This window comes from Pholcus phalangioides, unplaced genomic scaffold (genome assembly GCF_987345545.1).
Source record: "Pholcus phalangioides strain wild (caught in Gottingen) unplaced genomic scaffold, Ppha-v1.0 ptg000036l_1, whole genome shotgun sequence".
In the NCBI taxonomy this organism is placed as follows: domain Eukaryota; kingdom Metazoa; phylum Arthropoda; class Arachnida; order Araneae; family Pholcidae; genus Pholcus; species Pholcus phalangioides.
Genome location: NW_028301623.1, coordinates 1,201,757 through 1,228,092, shown reverse-complemented (window position 1 = coordinate 1,228,092; position 26,336 = coordinate 1,201,757). Strand labels below are relative to the sequence as shown.

Sequence of the window (26,336 nt, the reverse complement as noted above, 5' to 3'; positions counted from 1 at the left end):
GTTTAATTGATGATAATTTAGAATTTAGTTAGTTTTTATTCGTAAATATGTATGCATGTAAATTTTTAATTTTTATTAACAAATATTGATGATCATATGAACAAGCTCACAAGTTGGGAAAGAAAAATTGTAGATGGAAAAGAAACTTGATCTGAATTACTTCATCTACAAAGTAAATATGTGCATGTGTTTTTATTTGTAAATGTATATAGGTAAATTTTTATTTTTATGTAATATATAATTAAGGTTTTTATTAACGAGCATGTAAGAAAGCTTACAATTGGGAAAAGAAAGATTGTAGGTGAAAAAAACTTTATTGGAATCAATCTACAACGTAAATGTGTACATGTAAATATATGTATATTTAACTATAATTAAGAATTTTATATATCTCTATATGTAGAATTTATGTATCTAAGTATTCACATATGTAAATAGTAATTATCTAATGATAGTGAGAAACCCAATTTGCAAATGGAAGTTTATATACTGAATGAAATGTGGACTTTGCCAATTTCATTCACTATTTTGCATCAAAATTTATTGTTGGAATAAAATTTTGTGTAATATATTCTTCAATGTAAAGAAATAAAAACAGTTTGATGCTTTAAAGTGTTAGTTTTTTTTCCGCAGTTTCTTTCATGGAATGTTTTTTGCAGCTTTTTTTTTAAATTGAGTGATGATGAACATATTTTGAAATATATTAATAAAATGGGACTAAATTTAGTTTCCAAGGTCAAGAATAATTGTGTTAATAAAATTCGGTTGGCCAGTTTCTGATATTAGGATGAAAAATCTCAAAAATCAAGTAATTAAATTTTATATATATCGAAATAGTTTTTATTTTCTTTAACAGCATATTGTTCTTCATGAATAAATACTATAGAGATAATTTTGATTAACATGTGTTATAAATTTACGAGTAATCATAGTAGATAATTTTCGTATTAATTTCGCTCAAAAACATATTTGCGGATCAAAAATGATGTCATTCCTTAATAAATCTTACTTTATTTAAAAAAAACATCTTTTTAACGGAAAAATATGATAGTTTCTTGATAAAATGTTAAAAAAAAATTGGATATATATGTGGGCATTTTCATCCAAACTAAACGGAGTTTCTCAAATTGAAACGAGGGATATTTATTTTTTGTATCGCCTAAGAAAGAGCTCCTTGAAAAACCTTCCTATTAGAAGAGCCTTAGCTAAGGGGAAAGACGGAATATGTGACGTCACGCGGAGGAGTTATCTGGCCTTGAATGTCTAGTCGGCCGTGGCTGTACACGGTATGAAATGAAATGATTCGCCAGTAAAATGCGTTGGGTACTGGAAAGTGGCAAACTGTAGGTACTAGTAGCCATGCACCCTTTTTAGATACGGTGTATATAAGTTGTAATATAGATTTGGTATATAGGCTTATGTATATCAGCTATATGGCTGAGAAGCAGTAAGTCTTTCGTCTTAGCTAAATGGCCGAGAAGCGACAATTTATTTGTCTCAGCCAAATGGCCTAGAAGTGACAATTTATATATCTTAGCCAAATGGTCGAGAAGCGACAATTTATTTATCTCAGCCACATGGCTGAGAAGTGACAATTTATTTATCTTAGTCAAATGGCCGAGATGCGACAGTTTATTTATCTTAGCCAAATGGCCGAGAAATGTCAAGTTATTCCGATTGGCCAAACTGCCGGGAAGCGGATTCACCTTAGCTATACGGCAGACAGTGGTAAGTGATTTATATCAGCTATATGGCTGAGAAGCCGTAAGTCTTTCATCTTAGCCAAATGGCCGAGAAGCGGCAATTTATATATCTCAGCCAAATGGGCGAGCAACAATTTGTCATTTATCTTAGCCAAATGCCAGAGAACCGACAATTTATTTATCTCAGCCAAATGGTAGAGAAGTGACAATTTTTTCATTTTATCCTCCTAAATACGGATTATGACTAAATTTTCCCAAAAAATTGTAATTTATTGTTTTAAATGCAATTTGCTAATTACTGCTGCAGTTGCTGAAGGGCGTGGAAATGAAGGGCCGCTGGTACAAATCTCAATAAACAAAAATATATTTCACGAAAAAAATATTCAAATGATCATTGACCATGTTTCGTTGAGAAAAATACGGTAAACCGGTATCTTTTATAAACGAATACGTTAAATTCGAGACATCACCCATTGTCATCAAAAACATTGTTAGAAGTAAGTAACCGTAATAAAAATTTTTAAAAAAAACATGTCAAACGTGACGTTAAATATGCGAGATGAATATTTATAATTTTTGCCATAATTATCATATAATTTATATTATGAAAACACTTTGTATTCGCGATTATATTACAAATTCAAATAAGTATCATTGAAAAAAAAGGGACAAATTTGTGGAATTACAGGAATATCTCTTAATACGAGACACAAGTGGTGCGTCATATTGTTTCAGACGTTTTACTGGTGCTTGTTTCCAGAAAGTTGAGAGACACTATTCTATACTTATTTCATATTCAAAACGATGTTTTCAATATGAATGTGCTGCCATCTAGGGAGAAGATGCTAGGCACATGTTCTTGATGAAACAAATAATTATAACATTTTTCAACAAAAAAGCAAAGATTTTATCTAGAAAACATGTAAAAAAACATAGACAATAAATAAAAATATTATAGTTATTTCCGTTTATGCAAAAATATATTGACGGTTAAACTTTTCTTCAGGCAACAATATTGATATAATTTCTCAAATCATAAATGCGTATGCTCTGGCTTCTCTTCAACCTTCGAGCTAATCTTTCGCCTTTTACTAAAGATTACCGTGGAGAGGAGCAACATAAATGAGCTTAAGGAAATTTTTGGGACCCCGAGAGGGGTTTATTATTGTTCATGTAGTGAAGTGGTGGGTCCGCGCCAGACCTATCTAGAGAAAGGCGTCATAGTTGCTATGGAAAAACAGGTCGCGAATTCCATATTTTGTCAGGTGCTCGCTCTTCTATCATTTTCGTCTTATTTTAAATTTCATCCTTAAATTTTATTTAATTTTCAAAAGGCCCTTCTAAGGATCAAATTTCTTTCTTGAGCCGGTATTACGCTATAAAAGTTTGACGAAAGTCTTTTATAAAACTTGAAGAATGTTAGCACATCTGTTACATTCAAGCCAACTTAGCTAATCCGCCAATTGGTTGCATTTATCAAGTTTTATAAACGAACTTTTATCAACTTTTTATAGTGTAATGCCGGATTTGAAGTTATATTTGTTATTTTTTTTCATCTCGTTGCTTTTTTGTCGAGTTTTTAATCGTTACCTTTGTTGATTTTTTTGACGTTATTTGATATGGCGAGTGGTGGAGCATCGAGTTGCTTCTTAGGATGTGAAAGAAGTTCAAGAACTGAATGGGCTCATTTCTTTCGCTTTCCGAAAGACAGCAGGTTAGCTTCAATTTCGGCCGGTAAAAGGTTGACCAAAGCTGGTTTTAAGACATGATATTTACCGTAGTGTGTGTGTGTGGAGGACCTAGCCTTGAAAGTGGAGTGTCAATCAAAATAGACATGGGCGTGGCTAAGCCAAGGTGCTCGCGCTTATTTCGCCTCTCACACTAGTTTTTATTGCGCCTACCTTCAATGCATTGTGGGAACGCTTACTCTTTAACCAGCTTTGGTTCACCCCTCCTAAGCTGGCAATTTGACTTTTTTAATGGAGGCTTGGAACCTTATAAACTCCCTTCATTTTTTATATCAGTTATATTTTTGAACAATTTTTTCTTTATGGCCTTTTTATTTTTCTCTTTCAGTGGAACGGTTCTTAATGTTTTGTGTTCCAAGGAAAATAAATTTCACGGACCCTCTCCCGTGCCTATGAAATGAAGGCCACGAACTCCTTTAAAAAATTATACTCTGTATAGCAATGTAAAAACAATGAGTCAATTGTTTTTTCATACAAGCTCACGGCCCGCCGAAGTCTCTCTGAGGACCCCAAAGTAAGAGAAACACTGCAATGGGGGATAGGGTATCAAAGATCCCTGGTTTCAAAATTTAAGGAAGCAAAGCACAAAATAATGGTTGTAAAAAATATTATGGGACTATGAAGTTTCACTGAGGGAAATTAGGATTTCAGAGATGCTTTGACGGGGCATGGCCTAAGAAAGGTCGGGAACCACTGCGTCAGAGCCTCCACACATAGCTCCGCCATGGTTCTTCATTAGTCCTCACTTCTCAAGTAAATCAGTTCCACAGGCCGCCAACAGTATTTTTTCCCCCAAACTTTTTTTCCGTTCTTTGAATTTGAAGATCTCAACGAATCTTGCACTTATAAACGATGATTTTTTTGTCATCGGGAGAGATAGGGCAATAATATTTCTCATTGGCTTTTTTAAGCACAAAGTCTGCGTTTGAAAAGTAAATTTTTTTCATTTTAAATAACTATACAACCCCTTTGAACGATCGGTGATCGTTTTTAATTATTTATTTCTTTTTTTATCAATTAATCTCATTATTAGTTTTGTAAACTGGCAATAGTGAGTCGAATTCTAGCCGTCGTGGTGACAAGTCGTACAACATGCATTTTGCTCGCGTATGTTTTGTGTACCAAATAAATATATTTGGCGTGGTATGTCGGTTCGTAATTGTGAGCAAGTGGCCGCGAAGCAAAGCTCCAAGAAATCAGCAGCCGTAAATAGTGAAGCGCCACCCTTGCAACATGAATGATGCATACGAGTTCTACACGCTATTTGGATATTTTCTTTAATTCAAAGTATGCCTCTAGGAACAACGTAAAATGGTCAATAGAGCCTGGGCTGTACACGGTATGAAATGAAATGATTCGCCAGTAAAATGCGTTGGGTACTGGAAAGTGGCAAACTGTAGGTACTAGTAGCCATGCACCCTTTTTAGATACGGTGTATATAAGTTGTAATATAGATTTGGTATATAGGCTTATGTATATCAGCTATATGGCTGAGAAGCAGTAAGTCTTTCGTCTTAGCTAAATGGCCGAGAAGCGACAATTTATTTCTCTCAGCCAAATGGCCTAGAAGTGACAATTTATATATCTTAGCCAAATGGTCGAGAAGCGACAATTTATTTATCTCAGCCACATGGCTGAGAAGTGACAATTTATTTATCTTAGTCAAATGGCCGAGATGCGACAGTTTATTTATCTTAGCCAAATGGCCGAGAAATGTCAAGTTATTCCGATTGGCCAAACTGCCGGGAAGCGGATTCACCTTAGCTATACGGCAGACAGTGGTAAGTGATTTATATCAGCTATATGGCTGAGAAGCCGTAAGTCTTTCATCTTAGCCAAATGGCCGAGAAGCGGCAATTTATATATCTCAGCCAAATGGGCGAGCAACAATTTGTCATTTATCTTAGCCAAATGCCAGAGAACCGACAATTTATTTATCTCAGCCAAATGGCCGAGAAGTGACAATTTTTTCATTTTATCCCCCTAAATACGGATTATCACTAAATTTTCCCAAAAAATTGTAATTTATTGTTTTAAATGCAATTTGCTAATTACTGCTGCAGTTGCTGAAGGGCGTGGAAATAAAGGGCCGCTGGTACAAATCTCAATAAACAAAAATATATTTCACGAAAAAAATATTCAAATGATCATTGACCATGTTTCGTTGAGAAAAATACGGTAAACCGGTATCTTTTATAAACGAATACGTTAAATTCGAGACATCACCCATTGTCATCAAAAACATTGTTAGAAGTAAGTAACCGTAATAAAAATTTTAAAAAGAAACATGTCAAACGTGACGTTAAATATGCGAGATGAATATTTATAATTTTTGCCATAATTATCATATAATTTATATTATGAAAACACTTTGTATTCGCGATTATATTACAAATTCAAATAAGTATCATTAAAAAAAAATGGGACAAATTTGTGGAATTATCATTTTGGAATTATTATTTGTGGATGTATCAGCTATGGGTTCGGTCCGAGTTGTTACAGATGCTTTGGTGACATTGTTAGTCTTATTAACTGTTGGTGGATTTGTCACCATATTAGAGTATGATCTAGTACCTATTGGAGTTTGGTTAGATGTTATACGACGGCGTGCTTCGATATATGAGATGTTATTGAGGACCTTGATCTTCTGGATCTCTTTTTCTTCATTGCATTTCGGACGCACTTGAATGGTGTTGAAGTGCAGTTGTCCGAAATGTGGTCCCTCTCACCGCACTTTGCGCAGGTACTTTGCCGGCACGCCACTGGTGAGTGACCGAATTTTTGGCAGTTGAAGCATCTTACAGGGTTAGGTATGTATGCCGGATATGGAGGTTATAGCAACCGATTTTGACATCTTTCGGCAATGTTGGGGATGATAATGCCAGGATTATATTTCGTGATGGAGCTAGATTGCCATCTTTGCGGCTCATGATATGTTTGGCAGATGTTACGCCAGCTCTTCTGTTAGTAGTTCTTCATCCATGTTAATCAAGTTAGTATCTGAAATTACACCACGTGAATAATTCAACGTGGGATGAATTTTTACTGTTATGGGAATATTCCCAATAGATGTGAGCTTTTGAATGAGTTCGGCTTGTCGGGGAGTGTTGGTTTCGATGAGAAGTTCTCCTGAACGAAGAGCCTTCACTGATTTTAAAGTTCCAACTGCGCCATAGAGAGCTTTATCTATCAAGAATGGTGATACTTTTGACAGCTGTTTATCGGTATCAGAACTATGCAAAAAGAAGAACGAGACAGATGACAGATTTGAAGAAGCGGTTTCTGTGACAATTGTTTCACTAAGAGCAGTTCTTTGACGTTTTGGTGCATTTTTTGTTTTTCCCATATTTGAATGTGTATTGTTCCACTCTCACCCACCATGCCCACCATGGAGCCCTACGAGGGGACGCGCACACGTAACCGGTGAAGGTTAGTAGCAACGTCAGGTTAGGTGAGAGCTATACACCACCGAAACAGGCGAGCAGACGCGTTCAAGATCCAAGATCGTCGTGAAGCAGCACCAACAAACCTCAACGACGTCCGGCAGGCCCGGCCCCTCTACCTGCCCAGTAGTGTAACCCCTTCAGCCACCGAGGCGACCACAGCCGATTGACCTGGACGGGGCTAATCCAAGCCTCCCGTTTCGGCTGAATCCGAGGCCAAAGCTAGCGCATCAGGCTAACCAGGATCCCCATCTCCAGCCTTACGGGTCTCCACGCATGGCAAACACGCAGGTAGACAGCGTCCCGGATGGAGCATACGCTAGAAGCAATGCCCCATCCGGGAGGACCCCTCCCCGCCTGAGCGGGGCTTACAATGAGGGGTTGGAGACAGAAGACAAACATGTACAGGACAAAACGAGACGCAAGACATGTACTGGAAGATGTGTAGAAATAAACATGTAATTTGGGCTATTGAAGGTGAAGTATATGAGCACAAAAAGCGATGACAATGACGTGTTATAGATTTGGCGTTACCCAGAGTGCACCACGAGGAGGCCTATCACATTACACCCCGGGTTCGTCAGGATGACCTCTCGGGGTCGCTTGAAGAATTCGGGTCTATGCATGATGCCCACTCATGTTTCCCTCCCTTTCTCGAGGCCTCTTAAAAAGGTCCTCAACTTCTTTCTCTCGGGACCTCTTAAAGTTTCCCACCCCCCCGGTCTAGGGAGACCTATTAAAGGTCTCAACTCTCCCTGGGTTCTCACGAGACTTCCTAAGGGTTCTCTTTCCCTGTGGGTTTGGCTCACGTGGGACCTCTTAAAAGTCTCTTCCCTCTGGGTTGGTTACCGTGAGACCTCTTCACTCCTGGGACTTCGCGTGGCCTCTTCAGGGCTCCCCTCGTCGGGCAGAGTCCGCCAAATTGTGGAGTTGGTGAACTTTTGACACTGGCTCCAGGGTTTGGTGAGGTCTGCCTACCGAGAGGTAGAGCTCTCAAGGGGACTAGTGGGATCTTCCCCCCGGGTTTTTAAGAGTCCCTTAAGGGCTCATCCCCCGGGCTAGGTAGGACCTCTTAAAAGGTCCTCCCCATTGGTATTAAGGTCCCTCTTAAAGGTTCCACAGCCCTAACGGAGACTCATAAAGTTCTCCAGTCCCCACCAATGGGTCTAACAGGGCCCTTAAGGCGCCCTATCTCCTCCGAGTGGTCTGCTGCCGAGTGGGTCATGTGTGGGGTGCGCCAAGTCAGCTCACTCTTCGCATTCCTAAGTGTTCTTGTCAAGCCTCTCAACGTTTACCTATTTCCAGATATGCCTAGAAGCCTGCGAAGCGGAAGAATGTTCCAAACACCAGAGGTGTGCTCACGCTCGCCCGGATCGGCCCGCCGCATAGTGTTCGACGACAGTGCTGTTGATGAACGTGATCTTCTACTTCACTCGTATGCGTTGTTCAACTCTCCCGAACAATCACCAACGAGCTTATCCAGCAGTGATGACTCTCTCTCAAGGACGAGACACGCGGAGCTTGCAGCTGCGGGAAGTGACCAGAACTCCTCGCCAAACGCAGCCGCTGCCCCACGTAAGCTTGACGCAAGCGCCAGCTGCATCTCTCCGACCATGTCTGGAGTCGACGAGGAAGGCAGTGACAACCTAATTGCGCCCTCGTGCATATATGACGGTGCTGACCCGACTACTGAATATGGATCGTCAGACATCTCTGACCCGGGTGTACTAGTGATCGATACGGACTTGCAATTCAACTCATCGAGTGAAGGGGAAGGGAATGACGTGTCCAGCGAAAACGAGAGCCATGACACTGGCCATATCCTGAACCATGTCCTTAGGGAAAGACTCTGCATTCCCCCCAGTCTCCTTGCCAACGCACCTAGGAGGGTCTGCCAAAGAGAGTGTTAGTGATGCAAGCAGCCGGCGAGATCATCCCCCAGTACCAGGCCTACCATCGAGACCAGAGAGGATGGTCAGGAAAGTGGTCACCGAGCCGGAGCCCCACGATTTTCAAGCCCGCCGCGACAAACGAATGCTAACAGTCGGCATGCGGACGACGTGGCTGAGGTCTACAGTGGCATTCAACCCCAGGTTCCCAGTCGTGAGGTCCAGGCAGAGAGTGGATATCCCGACGAAGTCGGTCTCGCTCCTGTTGGGGCGGGAGCGACTAACAATAGTCCATCCATCGGATCCCTTCTGTGCTAGGTTCCAGGGAATTCTGGCGAGCTTCAGACCTGAGCTCTGGCCAGACTTCTGCGACGTGCTCGAAGAATTTATAGCGTTCACCCAAAGACACGTTAAGCTCCCAGAAAGCCCACCAGATTCCGCCCGAAGGAACCAGGTCAACGCAAACAACCACCGGGATGTCCAGCGGCTCTACCGGAGGAACAGGAGGCAGGCGATGTGCCTCATCACGGGCATGGGAGCTGAGAGGTGCGCGATCCCCCTGGATGAAGTCGTGGGAACCTTTGCGCCGAGCACGGCCTTTGACAGCTTCCTCTTGAGTCACGTGTCCATTTCGCGCGCCCCAGAGCCAGTAGACCTTTCTCCACTGTCCTCGGCGGAGGTCAGATTTCGTCTCCAGAGAGCCGAAAACACGTTAAATTCGTTAAACAACACGATATTCAAGCTGTATGCTGGCTGTATTGGAAAACGCCTCACCTCATGGTTGGAACATCATGGCGCCCTGTCCAAAACCCAGAAAGGCTTCCTTCATGCCGACGGAGCCTTTGAAAACAACTTTGTCCTGGACCAAAGGCTTCAGAAGGCTAGGCGTGCGAAGAAGGACCTGCGCCTCCTGTCCATTGACTTTATGAATGCGTTTGGGTCAGTGCCCCATGCCACGATATCGCATGTCCTTCGGGAGAAGGGTGTCGGCCCACAACTCCTCAAAATAATAGAGGGGATGTCGCCACAAGCAACGAAACCTCGGAGCCCATTCGGATTTCTCATGGGGTCAGGCAGGGTTGCCCGCTCAGTGGACTGCTGTTTAACCTAGCAGTGGATCCGATCCTGGAAGCGGTGCAGGGAGCTCATGAGGATCATAGAGCGTTGGCGTTTGCCGACGACATTCTACTTCTCGCCAGCAACCCCACGGAACTCCGAGAGAGCATTGAGACGACCGCATCAATAGCAAGTAGACTCGGCCTGTCAATCAACCCGGGGAAGTGCTTTTCCCTCCACCTCGGGCACGACCCACTCGCCTGCCGCCCAACGTCTTTCCACATCAATGGCCTTCCGGTACAAGCACTGTCGGACGGCGACCACCGAAGATTCCTGGGTAAACCCACGGGCTTCAGGGTAGTCAACGACGATGCTGGCACACAGGTGATTATAAGATCGGGTCGTGAACTAATGACGTCGGCTTTGGCACCCTGGCAGCGAATCGATGCACTCCGAACATTCGGACGTTACAGTACGCCCTCCGTACAACCCAACTCAAGAAGAATGAGTGGAAAAGGATAGACGACACAATCCGACCCGAGATAAAGAAGACCTTGTACCTCCCGGTTCGGGGCAGTAATAACTACCTTCATGGCGAGGCCAACAAGGGCCTCTTTGGCATCCCGGAGGCGGCCATCGACAGCGACATCGCCCACATTGACGAGGCGTTTAAGCTCCTGACTTCAAACGATCGGACCGTCCAGGACATTGCATGGTCAGACCTCCTAGAGTTTGTCGGAACCAGCATTAGGAGAAACCCTTCCCTCTCAGATGTCATGGACTTCCTGTCCCCCATGGCTTTCCGCCAAACATCGAATCCGACGGGATCGGTTTGGTCCAGACCACCCCTGCTCTATCTTCTTCGTCTCCTCCTCGTCGTGATCCCGGGAAAAGCATCTGTCACATCTCAGCCTAGCCGTCGTCCTTGGACCCTCGCCTCATTATATGGCTGGGCCTTGGGCGTGCGGTCAGCGGAAGTGCCTGTTAGCCAATCGGTGGTGTGGCAGTGTTCGGGTCAGCCTCGGAGCTTTGGCTACGCCAGGCGGACTGACTTGACACCTTTCCCTCCCGGGGCTGCCCCACATCCATAACTCGTGTTCGGCATAGTGAGACCTATTAAAGGTCTCAACTCTTCCCTAGGTTCTCGCGAGACCTCGTAAAGGTTCTCTTTCCCTGTGGGTTTGGCTCACGTGGGACCTTTTAAAGGTCTCCTCCCTCTGGGTTGGCTAATGTGAGCCCTCTTCAAGGTCTCACACCCCTGGGACTTCGCGTGGCCTCTCCAGGGCTCCCCTCGTCGGGCAGATATAGCCGGATTGTGGAGTTGGTGAACTTTTGTCACTAGCTCCAGGGTTTGGCGAGGTCTGGCCACCGAGAGGTAGAGCAAGGGAACTAGTGGGATCTTCCCCCCCCCCCGGGTTTTTAAGAGTCCCTTAAGGGCTCTTCCCCCGGGCTAGGTAGGACCTCCTAAAGGTCCTCCCTATTGGTAGCAAGGTTCCTCTTAAAGGTCCCAATGCCCTAACGGAGTCTCCTAAAGTTCTCCAATCCCCACCAATGGGTATAACAGGGTCCTTAAGGCCCACTCTATCTCCCCTGCCCTGGTCACGGGCATATGCCGCCGATCCGGTCGTGCGTAGGGTAAGTCAAGTCATTGTATCCGGAGAGAAAGCGATACGAAGCAAGGAGAGTTTTGTGACTAGTACTAACGGTCTACCTGCTAACAGTACTAATAACTAACACCCAACGATGCCGAGAAGTTTGAGAAGTGGGAGAACGTTGAGGACGCCCGGCTCAGCGCATTGTATCGTGGATGCGGATTCCACCCCAAGATCATCAAGCCTGTTTGCCGTTTCGCTTGCCCTCTTCAAGTCGCCGGAAGGTGAATCTGCACGCGCGGTTTGTGATCCCGTATCCTCATCAGTAGAAGACGCCGATGCTGAGTCCAGCGACCCATCGTGGTTCCCAGAGTTCAAAGTTGACGGAGTGCCAACGTCGCCCTCCATGCCCTCTTCCAGAGAGGATAGTGTCAGTGTAGTCCTCCCTAGTGTTGCAGATGGAAGGTCAAACGATTCGACGTGGTCCCCGACAAACACGAACGGTAGTATGCCCTCGGTACAAACCGAAGCGCCCTCCGTGGAGGTCGATAGTCTACGCTCCAGCGGTGAGAGGTCCAGCAACTCATGGTCACCTGGACGACTAGCCATCGACACTAGAGAGTCAGTCTGGAATACGTGCCACCAGGAATCAGCGATCTCCGATCTAATCGATGGTTCGAGGAAGCGAACAACTGACGCACAAGGCAACCCAACCAATCTCTCCTTCAACCTTCACTACTCTGCTGACAGCACCACGTTGTCGGCATCGGCGCCAACACCGTCATCGATCCGTCCGCCAGAACCGTCTGCCTCGGGTGCTGAAAGGTTAATGAGCCCGCCTCAGGTGGTAGGCTCCTCCCGAGAAATCCCTTCGCCAACGTCGGTCCTAGAACGTGACCTCTTCCTCTCGGGTGACTCATCACTAGCGAGTGCATCGGATGGCTCATTGCTCGCCGCAGCCACCGTCCTGGAAGCTGGCACTCAAGCGCAGCCGAAACCCCAGCCTCCTAAGTGAAAATGTGGGCCCCTCCGGTCAAGTGCAACGGAAGAGATCCCAATTTCGGGGGTCGATACCCCACCTGCCTCTAACTGCTCTGTGTCATCCACGCATAGTGACGCAGACGGACAAACCGGCTCGTGCGAAGCGGAAGAGGAAGAAGTCCTCGCCAGGAGCGCCTGAGTTGGCAATCGCGGTTCCATCTAGGGCAACTACGCTGGCAGCGCCCTCGCAGTCAACGGAGTTGCCGCTGGCCCACAGAACGAAGAAAGCGCTTCAAGCCAGAAGCTCCCTTCCTGTGCCCGAAAGCCAACAATGCTCGAGTCCGCAATCGTCGCCGGGTATGAGAACAGTGGTACCTGAAACGCAAGTGCCGACAGCAGTACCAGCATCTGAGAGTGCGGCAAGTTCCGGCACCCAGGCTCTACTGTCTCCCCCGGGTCTATTGCCCCTGTGCGTGACGAAATCTGTAGCTCAGGTGATCTCGAAGTGGTTGTGCCACCTGATAGGAGCTTGAGGTCAGTGACTGAAACTCCGACGCAACAGTATGCGTGCCCGGAACTGACCCTGCTGAACACCCCAACCAGATGCATTAGCTCGCCAGTGGCCAACGTCCATCGCATATCGCCGTGACCGCCGCCATCAGCGATCGCCCGCTCTCCCAGTGCCGAACCAAGAACGTGCAGGAGGGATGGCCTCAGTCTTCACTTAACATTTCCCGTGGACTGCCCAATGAAGTGCCCGGAGGAGAACTGTACCTTCGAATTTCGGGCCAAGGCGTGGACCGCAATGAAGCAGTCTCTCCTCAGGCACTTCCTCGCCGAACACCGCATCGACATAGAGGGGTTCTGGTGTAGCAGGTGTCAGCAACAAATAAGGTGCCGAAGAGTTAAGAACCACCGCTGCCTTCGTATCATGCCGCTGATGGCTCCCGCCAGCAACCCGTTGAAGTATCAGTGCCCTGCATCGTTCCCCAGCAAGAGAGGCCTGGTCAACCACGCTCGCAGCTCAGGTCATAGCAACCAGCCCAACGGCCTGCAGAATGTGGAACCGATGAATGCAGCGGAGTCTCAGCTACGAGGCAACTCCCCTCCCACCAGCCGCAACGCGCCGTACTCTCCTTCGAGAGCCGATCCAGAACACGCCACTAGCCAAGCCGGGTCGCCCATGCAAGACGCCCCTCACTTGTCAATCGCCCATGAGGACGAACCTGACGCGCAACGGCATGAGGATGAAGGTGGCCTAGACGTCGACTTCGAACCGGACCCCCCTCTGGCCAACATAATGCCCAGAGATCCGCAAATGGATGAGGCGCCCTCCGGCCCGTACCATCGTCGTCTCCGTGCCCTGCTTCAAGACTGGAACGAGGAAAGCTGGCCCGTCTTCTGTGAGACCATCCAAGATTTCATCACCTTCGCGCAGAAGTATGTGAAGATCCCTGACCAGCCACCCAACTCCACAGCGCCAAGGAGAACCGACCCGCATAACCATAGAGACATCCAGCGGCTCTATAGACGGAACCGCCGCAGAGCCGTCAAATGCATCATAGGTGACGAGTCGAGAAGATGTGCGGTCCCCCTTGACGATGTGATCTCCAAGTTCCAGTCGAGAAGCACCTTTGATGCCGCCCACCTTCAAAGTATCGGCCACCCACACCCTGCCCAACTGCAAGTGGATCTATCCCCCTTCTCTGCCGCTGAGGTGTCTAGCAGATTGAGGAGAGCGGAGAATTCTGCCCCTGGTCCGGACCGTCTGACCTACAGACAGTGGAAAGGCGTGGACCCAGATGGAAAGGCCTTGGTTGCTATCTTCAATGGCTGCCTGAGGGCTCGCAAGATTCCAGAGACGTGGAAGAGATCCCGGACCATCCTCGTCCCGAAGAGTGGCAATCTGGACGAAGTCGGAAACTGGAGACCGATTGCATTAACGTCCACGGTTTACAAACTCTTCGCAGGGTGCCTGACGCAGAGGTTGTCTAGTTGGATAGAAGTAAACAACGTGCTCTCACCGTCGCAGAAGGGGTTCCTACACCACGACGGAGCCTTCGAGAACAACTTCGTTCTCGAGCAACGTGTTCTGGAGGCCCAAGAGGGACGTCTGCTTTCTGTCCCTGGATTACGCGAACGCCTTCGGCTCAGTGCCCCATGCCACGATTAGCCACACCCTCCACCGAGCAGCAGCTGGCCAAGAGTTTATTGATGTTGTAAAGGGCATCTACGATGCAGCCACAACGACTTACTGCACAGAGGAGGGCTCGTCTGATGAGCTTCCCGTCACTGAGGGCGTACGACAGGGGTGCCCGCTCAGTGGCCTCCTGTTCAACATCGCTGTTGACCCAGTCCTACGCGCCGTCCAAGGTGACAGGGAACACAACGCACTCGCCTTTACTGACGATGTACTCCTACTGGCTAGCGACCCGCCCACTCTTCAGCAACATGCTGATAAAGCGGCCACTATCTCAAAACACCTTGGGCTGAAAATCAACCCCAAGAAATGCTTTTCACTACATCTGTCACACAATCCCGTGGGCTGCAGACCATCGATATTCAGGATCAACGGGGCATCGGTGACAGCGCTAGCGGACGGATCCTACAAGAAATTTCTCGGAAAACCGGTAGGTTTCCGTCTAATGCCGGACGACTCCAGCTTGGACCAGTGCATCCAATACGGAAGGAGCCTCCTCACCTCGAGCCTGGCCCCGTGGCAGAGGATCGACGCCATCAAGTCATTCTTCTACCCGTCCCTCCAGTACTCCCTGCGCACATCTCAGCAGAAGAGCGGCTGGCGCCTTGTCGACGACTCTCTAAGGCCACTGCTCAAGAACACCTTGTACCTACCAAAGAGAGCCAGCAACAGTTTCATCTACGGAGACACGAGCCAAGGGCTGTTTGGAGTCCCTGAAGCGGCAGTTGATGCTGACATAAGCAACATCGACGCGGCCTTCAAACTCCTGACATCCAACGACATGGTCGTGAAAAACATCGCCTGGAGGGACCTGCGAGATTTTGTTACCGCTTGCCTGAGGAAGGACAACCCTTCCGTAGAGGAAATCAACTCGTTCCTGTCTCGCACTGCAGCCCGCCACACGTTGCATCCATCGACTTCGGTGTGGTCAAGAGCCCGCATGGCAGCCGATCATCTGGGCATCGTGTGGGAACTCACTGATGACCAGCAAGTTGCTATCAAGTGTGGAGCAGACACCATCACAGACAGAAGATCCGTCTTCAGAAACCTCCACAGGATCACGAGGGGTCAGCACGCCCAAAACCTTGCATCTCTAGCGCATCAAGGGAAAACCCAATGTAACATCGCTCGCTCGAAGGCCTCTCACCACATTCATCGTGAGGGGGACTTCACACAGTTTGCCGACTGGCGTTTCGTACACAGTGCGCGCCTAGGTCTCGTCCCCCTCAACGGATACAAGCACGGTGGAGACCCATCAGCCAAAAGATGCAGACGGTGTGGGTACAGCAACGAAACGCTGCCCCACGTGCTGGATCACTGCATGGTGTACAGCCCACTCTACACAGCACGCCATAACGCAGTCGTCGAGAGAATGAAGAAAGCTGCCGCCGGTCGCTGGGAGATATTTGCGGAAAATCGCACAGTAATGGGTTCCTCTCTCCGCCCGGACTAGATCTTGCGAAAAGACAGTTCGATTCTGATCCTGGACGTGACCATCCCCTTCGAGAGTGGCCCAGAGGCGTTCGCCACTGCCAGACGACTAAAGGAAGAAAAATACCGCCCACTCGTGGAGCTCATGAAGCAGCGGTTCTCCGATGTTCGCTTCGGAGCCATTGTTGTCGGCGCCCTTGGGTCCTGGGACCCCTAGAACGACCGGTTGGTAGCCAGGGTCTGCACTCGCCACTACAGCAACCTAATGAAAGCTGGTCGTCAGTGAGACGATTAGCAAATCAAGGGACATTTACGTTGGATTCGTCACGGGTGTCCGTCAAACCAACCAGCAAGGCGAAAGACGACCGTCCCAAACGGCAAGATAGTTCGACATGTGCTCCTGCAAAAGAAACTCTGGCCGACGACAAGATCCTATATGTATATATGAACACTTTCCGCATAAGGAGTACCCATGTATCAGAAGATTGTAAATAAGAAGATTGTATATAAGAAGACGGTATATCTGTTTTTATCAGCTTAATATCTGGTACGTCTCCTACATGGGGACAAGATATTAAACTTATTTTTGGAACAGGGCGGAGTGCTTTCAGCTTGCTGAACCTCTGCCGCGGGTCCTCTCGATATTGCACTACCTTCGAGTTGGGCCCATCCTCTTGAAATCAAGTAGACTGTGTTTTATTCATAATTTCGCAATAATCACTCTTTGTCGGGGCGAAAACGACGAATTAGAAAGCGGTCGACGGGAAATTAAGGCCCGGCGCACGACCCTGGGACTTTTTTTTTTATTAAGGAGAGGACGAGTCCATGCCGGTCGTTTCCTCGTTCTTCTATACGCTTCCGAAATGCTGCCGCTGGTCCCCTCGACGGCTCTGTGACACCCCCCCCACTCTCGATCGACAATGCAAGTAGATAATGGTCTCGCGTCGACATCTAGCGGTCGAACGTGCAACCCGAACGGAACGGAGCCCCGGGAGCCCAGAGAGTAAGTGCACTAAGTGCAGTTCTTTGACGTTTTGGTGCATTTTTTGTTTTTCCCATATTTGAATGGGTATTGTTCCACTCTCACCCACCATGCCCACCATGGAGCCCTACGAGGGGACGCGCCCACGTAACCGGTGAAGGTTAGTAGCAACGTCAGGTTAGGTGAGAGCTATACACCACCAAAGCAGGCGAGCAGACGCGTTCAAGATCCAAGATCGTCGTGAAGCAGCACCAACAAACCTCAACGACGTCCGGCAGGCCCGGCCCCTCTACCTGCCCAGTAGTGTAACCCCTTCAGCCACCGAGGCGACCACAGCCGATTGACCTGGACGGGGCTAATCCAAGCCTCCCGTTTCGGCTGAATCCGAGGCCAAAGCTAGCGCATCAGGCTAACCAGGATCCCCATCTCCAGCCTTACGGGTCTCCACGCACGGCAAACACGCAGGTAGACAGCGTCCCAGATAGGGCATACGCTAGAAGCAATGTCCCATCCGGGAGGACCCCTCCCCGCCTGAGCGGGGCCCACAATGAGGGGTTGGACACAAAAGACAAACATGTACAGGACAAAACGAGACGCAAGACGTGTAGAAATAAACATGTAATTTGGGCTATTGAAGGTGAAGTATATGAGCACAAAAAGCGATGACAATGACGTGTGATAGATTTGGCGTTACCCAGAGTGCACCACGAGGAGGCCTATCACATTACACCCCCCCCCCTTCCGAAGAGTGGCCGCGGGTCCTCTGACGCCCGGTTCCTGCTGAAAGATGCTGGCGTGCCCGAAACATGACCTGGTTGGCGGTTGATGACTCGTGACCACCCCTGCTCTCTCTTCTTCGTCTCCTCCTCGACGTGATCCTGGGAAAGGAACATCTGTCACATCTCAGGCATTTCAGCCTAGCCGTCGTTCTTGGACCCCTGCCTCATTACATGGCTGGGCCTTGGGCGTGCGGTCAGCGGAAGTGCCTGTTAGCCAATCGGTGGTGTGGCAGTGTTCGGGTCAGCCTCGGAGCTTTGGCTACGCCTGGCGGACTGACTTGACACCCTCGCGGGGCTGCCCCACATCCATAACTCGGGTTCGTCAGGATGACCTCTCGGGGTCGCTTGAAGAATTCGGGTCTATGCATGATGCCCACTCGTGTAACCCTCCCTCCCTCCCCCTCGAGGCCTCTACTTCTGTCTCTCGGGACCTCTTAAAGTGTCCCACCCCCCTCTCTATAGAGACCTATTAAAGGTCTCAACTCTCCCTGGGTTCTCGCGAGGCCTCCTAAAGGTTCTCATTCCCTGTGGGTTTGGCTCACGTGGGACCTCTTAAAGGTCCCATCCCTCTGGGTTCGTTACCGTGAGGTCTCACACTCCTAGGACTTCGCGTAGCCTCTTCAGGGCTCTCCTCGTCGGGCGGAGGTCGCCGGATTGTGGAGTTAGTGAACTTTTGTCACTGGCTCCAAGGTTTGGCGAGGTCGATCCTCCGAGAGTTAGAGCTCCCAAGGGGACTAGTGGAATCTTCCCACCCCCCCGGGCTAGGTAGGACCTCCTAAAGGTCCTCCCCATTGGTATCAAGGTTGCTCTTATAGGTTCCACAGCCCTAACGGAGTCTCCTAAAGTTCTCCAACCCCCACCAATGGGTTTTACAGGGCTCTTAAGGCCCTCTCTATCCCCCCTGCCCTGGTCACGGGCGTTAGCCGCTGTATGGGTCATGTGTAGGGTGCGCTTAGCCTTAGCAGTCGACTACTGAAATCAAGATCGTCATGCCGAGAAGCCTACGCAACGGGAAAGTCATCCAGACGCCAGGGATACTTTCAGCCCCAGTACCTGACAACGAAAACCCATCTCAGTCGCACATGGGGAGTCTGCTACAGTTCGCGGACCCACCATTTGAGCTACCAGTCATCCTCCCTGGTGTGACACCGCAGTCTACTATGTCCTGTGCAAGCCTGAATTGCCTCCTGAGGGGAGGCACTCACGCTCTATCTGCGACAACGGAGGATTCGTCCAGTAGCCTTGGCTTATCTAGCTCGAGAGTCTCTCCAGGTAGACCCATGGTTGAATCATCATCAAGTGAGAGTTGGAACCGAGAACGTGATGCACCCATCGACGCATCCGCGAACGAGGCTCCATGCATGCTCTCCGAAACTGGCCTCCAAATCCCCTCAACGGTCTGCCTCACACGCCCGAGTGACTCCAGCTCTTTCACTGGTATCCCGTCCCGTCATGATGACACGACCTTAGGGGACGAAACGCCGCCTCATCCCTCTGTTCTGGGCTCCGTGCTAGACATTGCCGAACCAAAGTCCGCCGTCAACAATGGAATCCTGTCTTCACCTTACTCGCCAGCACACTCACTTGCAACCACGGGATTGCTCACGCGTACAAACGGAGATCCCTCTCTGGGGAGCTACCAGGTCTCGACTCCTCTTAACTCATCAACAGTCGGCCCTCTACAGCGCTTCAGCGTGTCGTCACTCCGGTTTTCCCCGAACGAATCAGGTAACCGCAGTCTCACGCAGTCGTCCGTATCGGCCCACATTAGCAGAGAGGAGCATCCTCATGGAGCATCGGAGAGCACCCTACCCTTACGCATAAGAGCAAACCCAGCCAGTGTCACGAGGGCCTGCGCACCAGCAACAGAAGACGACGCAGCAAATCAGTACGTCGCAATCCTGAAGACGGGAGGCAGTGCAGAGCGGGATGGCGACAACCCACCAGAATCCTCTGGAGACGCTAGAGCCAGCGATCTATAGTCGCCAGACCGGTTGGTGATAGACGTAGACGACTGGCTACTCTCCCCAACTGCACCCCCTCGACACCAAACCCTGCCACCGTTCTCTTCCGAGAACAGTGCATCGCCTGCCTCATCCAGGAACGTATCCACACAAACGGATGCACAGAGTACACATGGGAAAACGAAGAGGAAGAAAAAGAATAAACAGAAGGAGCACGAGTCGCTTACAGCCTCCAGCAGCTCACCAGAGTTCCCTCCTCAAGCAGCGGGCCCATCGAATTTGATGACGACACCACTGTTGTCGCAAAGACAAGTACTGCCCCTAGCCGAGCGCTCCAAGGCGGCACTACGTGCCCACAGGCTCCTGCCAATCCCCGAATCACAGGGGGCAGCCAGCAACCATTCTTCTTCATCTCTAGTCTCACATGAAGTACCGGAGAGCCAACCCCCACCCAACGGAACCCCGCTCTAGGCGCGAGCTGTAACGCCTACTACTACATTTGCCCAAGTGTTAGATACAGCAGAGCGAACCCGCTCGCCACCAGGTCCATTGACGCAATTGCTACAGGAAACCCGGAGGGAAACTTGTGCCGCACTCCCCAACAGGCACTCACCAGTCACCTTCCCAACCCCGCCAGCCCGACACGTGAGTAACAACAGAAAATGGCCAAACACTCGACGGGCCCCACTTCCAAGACACTCACCCGTCACCTTCCCGTCTTCATCACCGCGACAGGGGAATTCCAACGGGATATCACCGGCTGCAGGGTTGATTCCAACGCCTACCCCGGACCATTAAGTGCACCCAATCTCGCCCAGCCAGGTAACTACGGCGACGCACTTCAGTCAGTCGACGAGACCCAGGAGAACGGGCCTGACGCTCCATCTGACATTCCCAGTGGCCAGCCCAATGAGGTGTACCGAGGTCGGGTGCAACTCGATGTTTAAATCGCACAGGTGGACTGCTATGAAACAGTCCCTCCTCCTCCGCCACCTCCTCGCAGACCACGGACTTGACATGGAGGAATCAGTGTTCTGGTGTTGACACTGCCATCTCCAAATACAAGGCAAGTTTGTGAAACGCCATTGGTGTCTGCGCGGCCTCTAGCTGATCTCAACAATGGCCCTTCCCTGCGGGTACTAGTGTCCAGACTGTCCGGACTCCTTCCCCAGTGGCAAGGGGCTAAGAAATCACATGCGGGCGAAACACGGAACGCCACAACTCTCCAACAGACCACAAGGTGTACCATCGAATCCGCCATCTCAACCACACTATCTCCCGACCCCTCCAAGCGTGAGCAGAAGCGCAACTCCTCCAACGAGGGCACAAACTGATACACGTAGGGTAATCTGCGACCCGCCTTCTTCGACAGGGACTCAACGGAACGCACACAGGATAAGCCACGACACGTCACATCATACTCCAATTAACACCACAACGCCGCTCCTGAGTCACCAGTCATCAGCAGGGGAGGAACCAATGGAGCGCCCATTAGCAGGCACTCACTCAGAAAGGCTGGGAGCGTCTTCCAACGAGGAAGCTGGGGAAAATGCCAACGGGGATCTATTACAGGACAGCATCGGCCTCGAACATTTCGAAGTGCCGGACCCCGTACACGGTAGTGCTCAGACGCCCAGTGGAAACCCGAAGGACCCCCTGAACGCCGACTCCCCATCGACACAATTCATCCTCCAGCTGCGTGACAGTCTCAACGACCTAAATGGGGAAAACTGGCACGCCTTCTGTGACCTGGTACATGATTTCACGGCCTTCGCCCAGAGACACAACCTCCCCGAACAACCCGCAAACAACGGACCGAGGAGGACGACTAACCCCCTAAACCACCGTGACGTGCAGCGTCTTTACCGAAGAAACCGCCGCAGGGCAGTAAGGTCCATCATGGGGGCTGAGTTCAGGAGATGTGATATCCCTGTTCGTGAGGTCGTCTCAAAATTCCACAGACAATCTCCATTTGATGCGGCCGGCCTGTCAACAATCGTGCATCCCAACCCTGCCTCCAGTCCAGTCAACCTCTCTCCATTTTCCACGAACTCCATTACTGAGCAGACTGAAGAGAGCCGAAAACTCTGCTCCGGGCCCCCATAGACTCACCTATAAACATTGGAGAGAAGTCGACCCCGAGGCAAAAGCCCTCACCACGATCTTTAATGGCTGCCTAAAAGTACGCAAGATTCCCGAATCGTGGAAAAAATCAAGAACTATAATGGTACCAAAGAGTGGCGACCTCAGTGACGTGGGGAACTGGCGACCAATCGCCCTCTCTCCTACCATATACAAATTGTTCACGGGATGCCAAGCCAGCCGATTATCTACCTGGCTGGAGGACAACGAGATTCTGTCTCCCTCACAAAAGGGATTCACGAGACATGACGGGGCATTCGAAAACAATTACGTGTTGAAACAACGCCTTCAAGAAGCCAGACGAACCAAGAAGGAAGTGTGTCTTATGTCCCTCGACTACGCGAACGCCTTCGGATCAATCCCCCACGCCACGATTTCCCACACCCTCCTAAAAGCTGGAGCAGGAGAGGAATTCAACCAAATCGTGAAAGAAATCTGCCATAACACGTCCACGATCTACTGCACTGATGAAGGGATGTCAGAGGAGCTGCTGATAACGCAAGGAGTCCGTCAGGGTTGCCCAATAAGTGGCCTTCTATTCAACATAGCAATAGACCCAGTGCTCCGGGCGGTCCAACAGCGACAGCACGAACACAACGTTCTAGCGTTCGCAGATGATGTACTCTTCATTGACAGTGACCCCCAGACCCTGCAGAGACACGTGGACGAAGCGATCAATACATCAAGGAGCCTCGGTCTCAATATTAACCCAGCAAAATGTTTCTCAATGCATCTGTCACATTCGCCGGTCGGATGCAGGCAAACTACATTCACTGTCAATGGTAGCCCAGTCACGGCACTATCAGACGGATACCACAAAACATTCCTCGGAAAGCCAACAGGCTTCCGACTGATTCCAGACGACAGCACCATCGACCAATGCATCCAATACGGAAAAGATATCCTCTCATCCAGCTTGGCTCCATGGCAGAGGATAGATGCATTGAAGACATTCTTCTACCCATCGCTCCAATACTCCTTGAGAACGGCTCAACAGAAGAGCAACTGGCGTAGAATAGACGAGTCCCTCAGACCACTCCTGAAGGACACGCTGTACCTCCCTAAGAGGGCAACCAATAATTACATATACGGTGAGGCCAAAAAAGGTCTATTCGGAGTTCCTGAGGCGGCAATTGACGCCGATATAGGCCACATCGATGCAGCATTCAAGCTCCTGACCTCAAAGGATGCAGTGGTCCAAAATCTTGCATGGAAGGACATGCGCGACTATGTGGGATCCTGTCTGAGGAGGTCAATCCCATCAATAGAAGAAATCAACACCTTCCTCTCACGCAAAGGTGCACGTCATACGTCACACCCAACTACATCAGTGTGGTCCAGAGCCCGAATGGCAGCACAACAGCTTGGCCTTGAATGGGACCTTTCAGAGAACCAGGAGGTGGCAATCCGCATCGGAGAGACCACAATAACTGACAGGCGATCCATCTTCCGGAACCTCCACCAAATAGTCCGGAACCGTCACACAATGGACATGTCAACAATGGCCCACCAAGGGGAAACGCTCGGGTGCTACTCGATGGCCAAAACATCCACACACTTCCATCGAGAACGAAACTTCACGAGGTTTGCTGACTGGCGCTTCATCCACCTCGCTCGTCTTGGCCTAGTCCGCTTAAACGGATACAGGCACCGAGACGATCCAACAGCAATGAAGTGTCGTAAATGTGGATACAATAGGGAAACCCTTCCACACGTCTTGGACCACTGCATGTCCTTCAGCCCCTCCTGAACCAGGCAGAAGTCGCCCTACAGCAGAGGTGTGGAGACTGCGAGGCCGTGTTTGCGACGAGAGATAGGCTCAAGAATCACAGGCGGCAAAAACACACCCGAAACAACCGGCCGGGCCCATGTCCCCCCGAGAGGAGGCAGCAAGGGCGACGGCCACAGATGCATGCAGACGCCCACTCAGACAGTCAACCAATCGTGGGAGAAGCGTACCAAGCTGCACCACCGCAGGGAGCAATCACGTCGGTAGGGACGGCCCCCGTAAGGCCACCAACTCTCGGCTCACACATTGTCCAGCTGACCAGCTCGCCGGGACTGGAAACGATGACCAGCTTGCAGATGTTCCTGTGGTGGCAAGCCCAAATGAGGCTTCTCAGACGCCGCTGACGGACCTCCAGAGCGACGCGTTCCCCTCAGCACCCTTCATTCCCCGGCTTCGAGAGACGATCACGAATCTAAACGACTCAACCTGGAACGCATTTGCGGACTTGGTGGTAGAGATAACGTGCTTTGCCCAAAGCCATGTGAAGCTGCCCGACGCACAGAGTGGCTCAGGGCCTAGGAACCCACCCGGATCCGCCACAAGAGCCAGTAGATCTTAGCCCGCTCTCGGAAGGAGAAGTCCTGTTAAGGCTCAAGAGGGCCGAGAACTCGGCGCCGGGTCCAGACAGACTGACCTACAAGCATTGGTTAGCAGTGGACCCGGAGGCAAAAGCCTTAACGATCATTTTCAATGGTTGCCTGAAGGCACAAAGAATTCCGGCCCATTGGAAGAAGTGCCGGACGATTTTGGTGCCGAAAGCAGGAGACCCAAATGAAATAAGCAACTGGAGGCCGATAGCGTTAACGGCAACCATTTATAAACTTTTCACTGGGTGCCTAAGTAGACGGTTAACGACGTGGTTAGAGGAACGCAACGTCTTGTCGCCCGCCCAGAAGGGTTTTTTGCACCAAGATGGTGTTTTCGAGAACAACTATATCTTGGACCAGCGGATACAACTGGCGAGAAGGACGAAGAGGGATATGTGTTTTATGTCACTTGACATTGCCAACGCGTTTGGATCAATTCCGCATCAGGCAATGTGGCACACAATGGAGCAGTCTGGCGCAGGCCACTCGTTCCTTCGACTTGTAAAAGATATCTATCACGATGCCAGTACATGTTACGTCTTCGACGGACGACCTCGTGATGACCCAGGGGTGCCCGCTGAGTGGCCCCCTCTTCAACATCACGGTTGATCCGATCCTCCGGGCAGTCCAGCGAGGTGAATTGGTGCACAATGCCCTTGGCTACGCGGCATTCGCCGACATTCTCCTGATTCCGAACAACCCAGCGGAACTCCAGCAACAGGTGGACACAGCCTGCAGGGTGGCGTCACAACTAGGCCTAGCCATCAACCCTGGAAAGTGCTTTTCCATGCACTTGGGGCATTCGCCGGCTGGGTGCAGGGTCACCTCGTTTTCGGTCAACGGGCAGCCCACCACCAGTATTACGGACGGCAACCACCGCAAGTTTCTGGGGAAGCCGGTTGGCTTCAAAGTGATGCCGAAGGACAGCTCTCTAGCACAGTGCATACAGGTAGGAAACGACCTCCTGACGTCATGCCTCACACCCTGGCAGAGAATCGATGCGGTGAAAGCATTCTTCTACCCGTCAATACAGTTCGCCCTCAGGACGGACCAACGTCGTAAGGGGGACTGGCGGAGGATCGATGAGACGCTACGACCACAATTAAAAAGCACCCTGTCACTACCCCCCAGAGCAGCTAATGCGTATCTGTATGGAGACTCCAAAAGTGGCCTGTTTGGAATCCCGGAGGCGGCAGTAGACGCCGATATTGCCCACATAGATGCTGCTTTTAAATTATTGACCTACAGGGACGGAATAGTGCAAACGACGGCGTGAGACGACCTCCGGAGCTATGTGTCGGCATGCCTAAGGAAGGAAACACCCAACATAACTGATATCAACGGCTTCCTCTCGAGGACGTCAGCTCGACAAACGTCACACCCGACGACGTCGGTATGGTCCAAAGCTAGAATGACCCCCAGAGCAGCTGAAACTGGAATGGGACCTGACGGAAGACCATCAAGTGGCAGTTAAAATAGATGATACCACCATTTCCGACAGAAGAGGGATTTTCAGGTCTCTCCACCAAGTAGTGAGACAGCGCCATACGGCTGACCTCGCCTCCATGCCTCATCAGGGGAAGACGTGGCACTGCTTCCGGAAATCAAAGACATCATCACACTTCCACCGTGAAGGCACATTCACCCGCTCCCCGGATTGGCGGTTTGTGCATCGGGCCCGTCTCGGGTTGGTACCCCTGAATGGCTACAGGCACGGAGGGGACCCAGCTGAGAAGAAATGCCGTAAATGCGGGTACCAGCAAGAGACCCTCCCGCACGTAGTCGACCACTGTATGACGTTCAGTCCGTTGTACACGGCGAGACAACAATATTGTGGAAAGGCTGAAGAAAGCTGCGAGCGGGAGGTGCAAGGTCCTGGCAGAGAACCGGCCCATTATGGGGTCCTCCCTGAGGCCAGATCTCATCCTAACGAAGGACAATTCCATCCTAGTCCTCGATGTCACGGTACCGTTCGAGAACGGCCCAGACGCCTTCACCGTGGCAAGACAAGCGAAGGAGGAGAAGTATCGACCCCTGGTGAACCGTCTGC

General features: G+C 50.0%; 1 non-coding gene and 1 pseudogene across 1 annotated transcript; both read left to right on the top strand.

Annotated features, from left to right (window-relative positions):
• The first annotated feature begins 2,748 nt into the window (after window positions 1-2,748).
• LOC149066021 (U5 spliceosomal RNA) lies at window positions 2,749-2,864 on the top strand. Its single transcript, XR_016195466.1, has one exon. It is a non-coding gene; the product is annotated as a U5 spliceosomal RNA (small nuclear RNA).
• A 13,678-nt stretch (window positions 2,865-16,542) lies between these two features.
• Window positions 16,543-16,718, top strand: LOC149066020 (U2 spliceosomal RNA; annotated as a pseudogene).
• The last annotated feature ends 9,618 nt before the right edge of the window (window positions 16,719-26,336 follow it).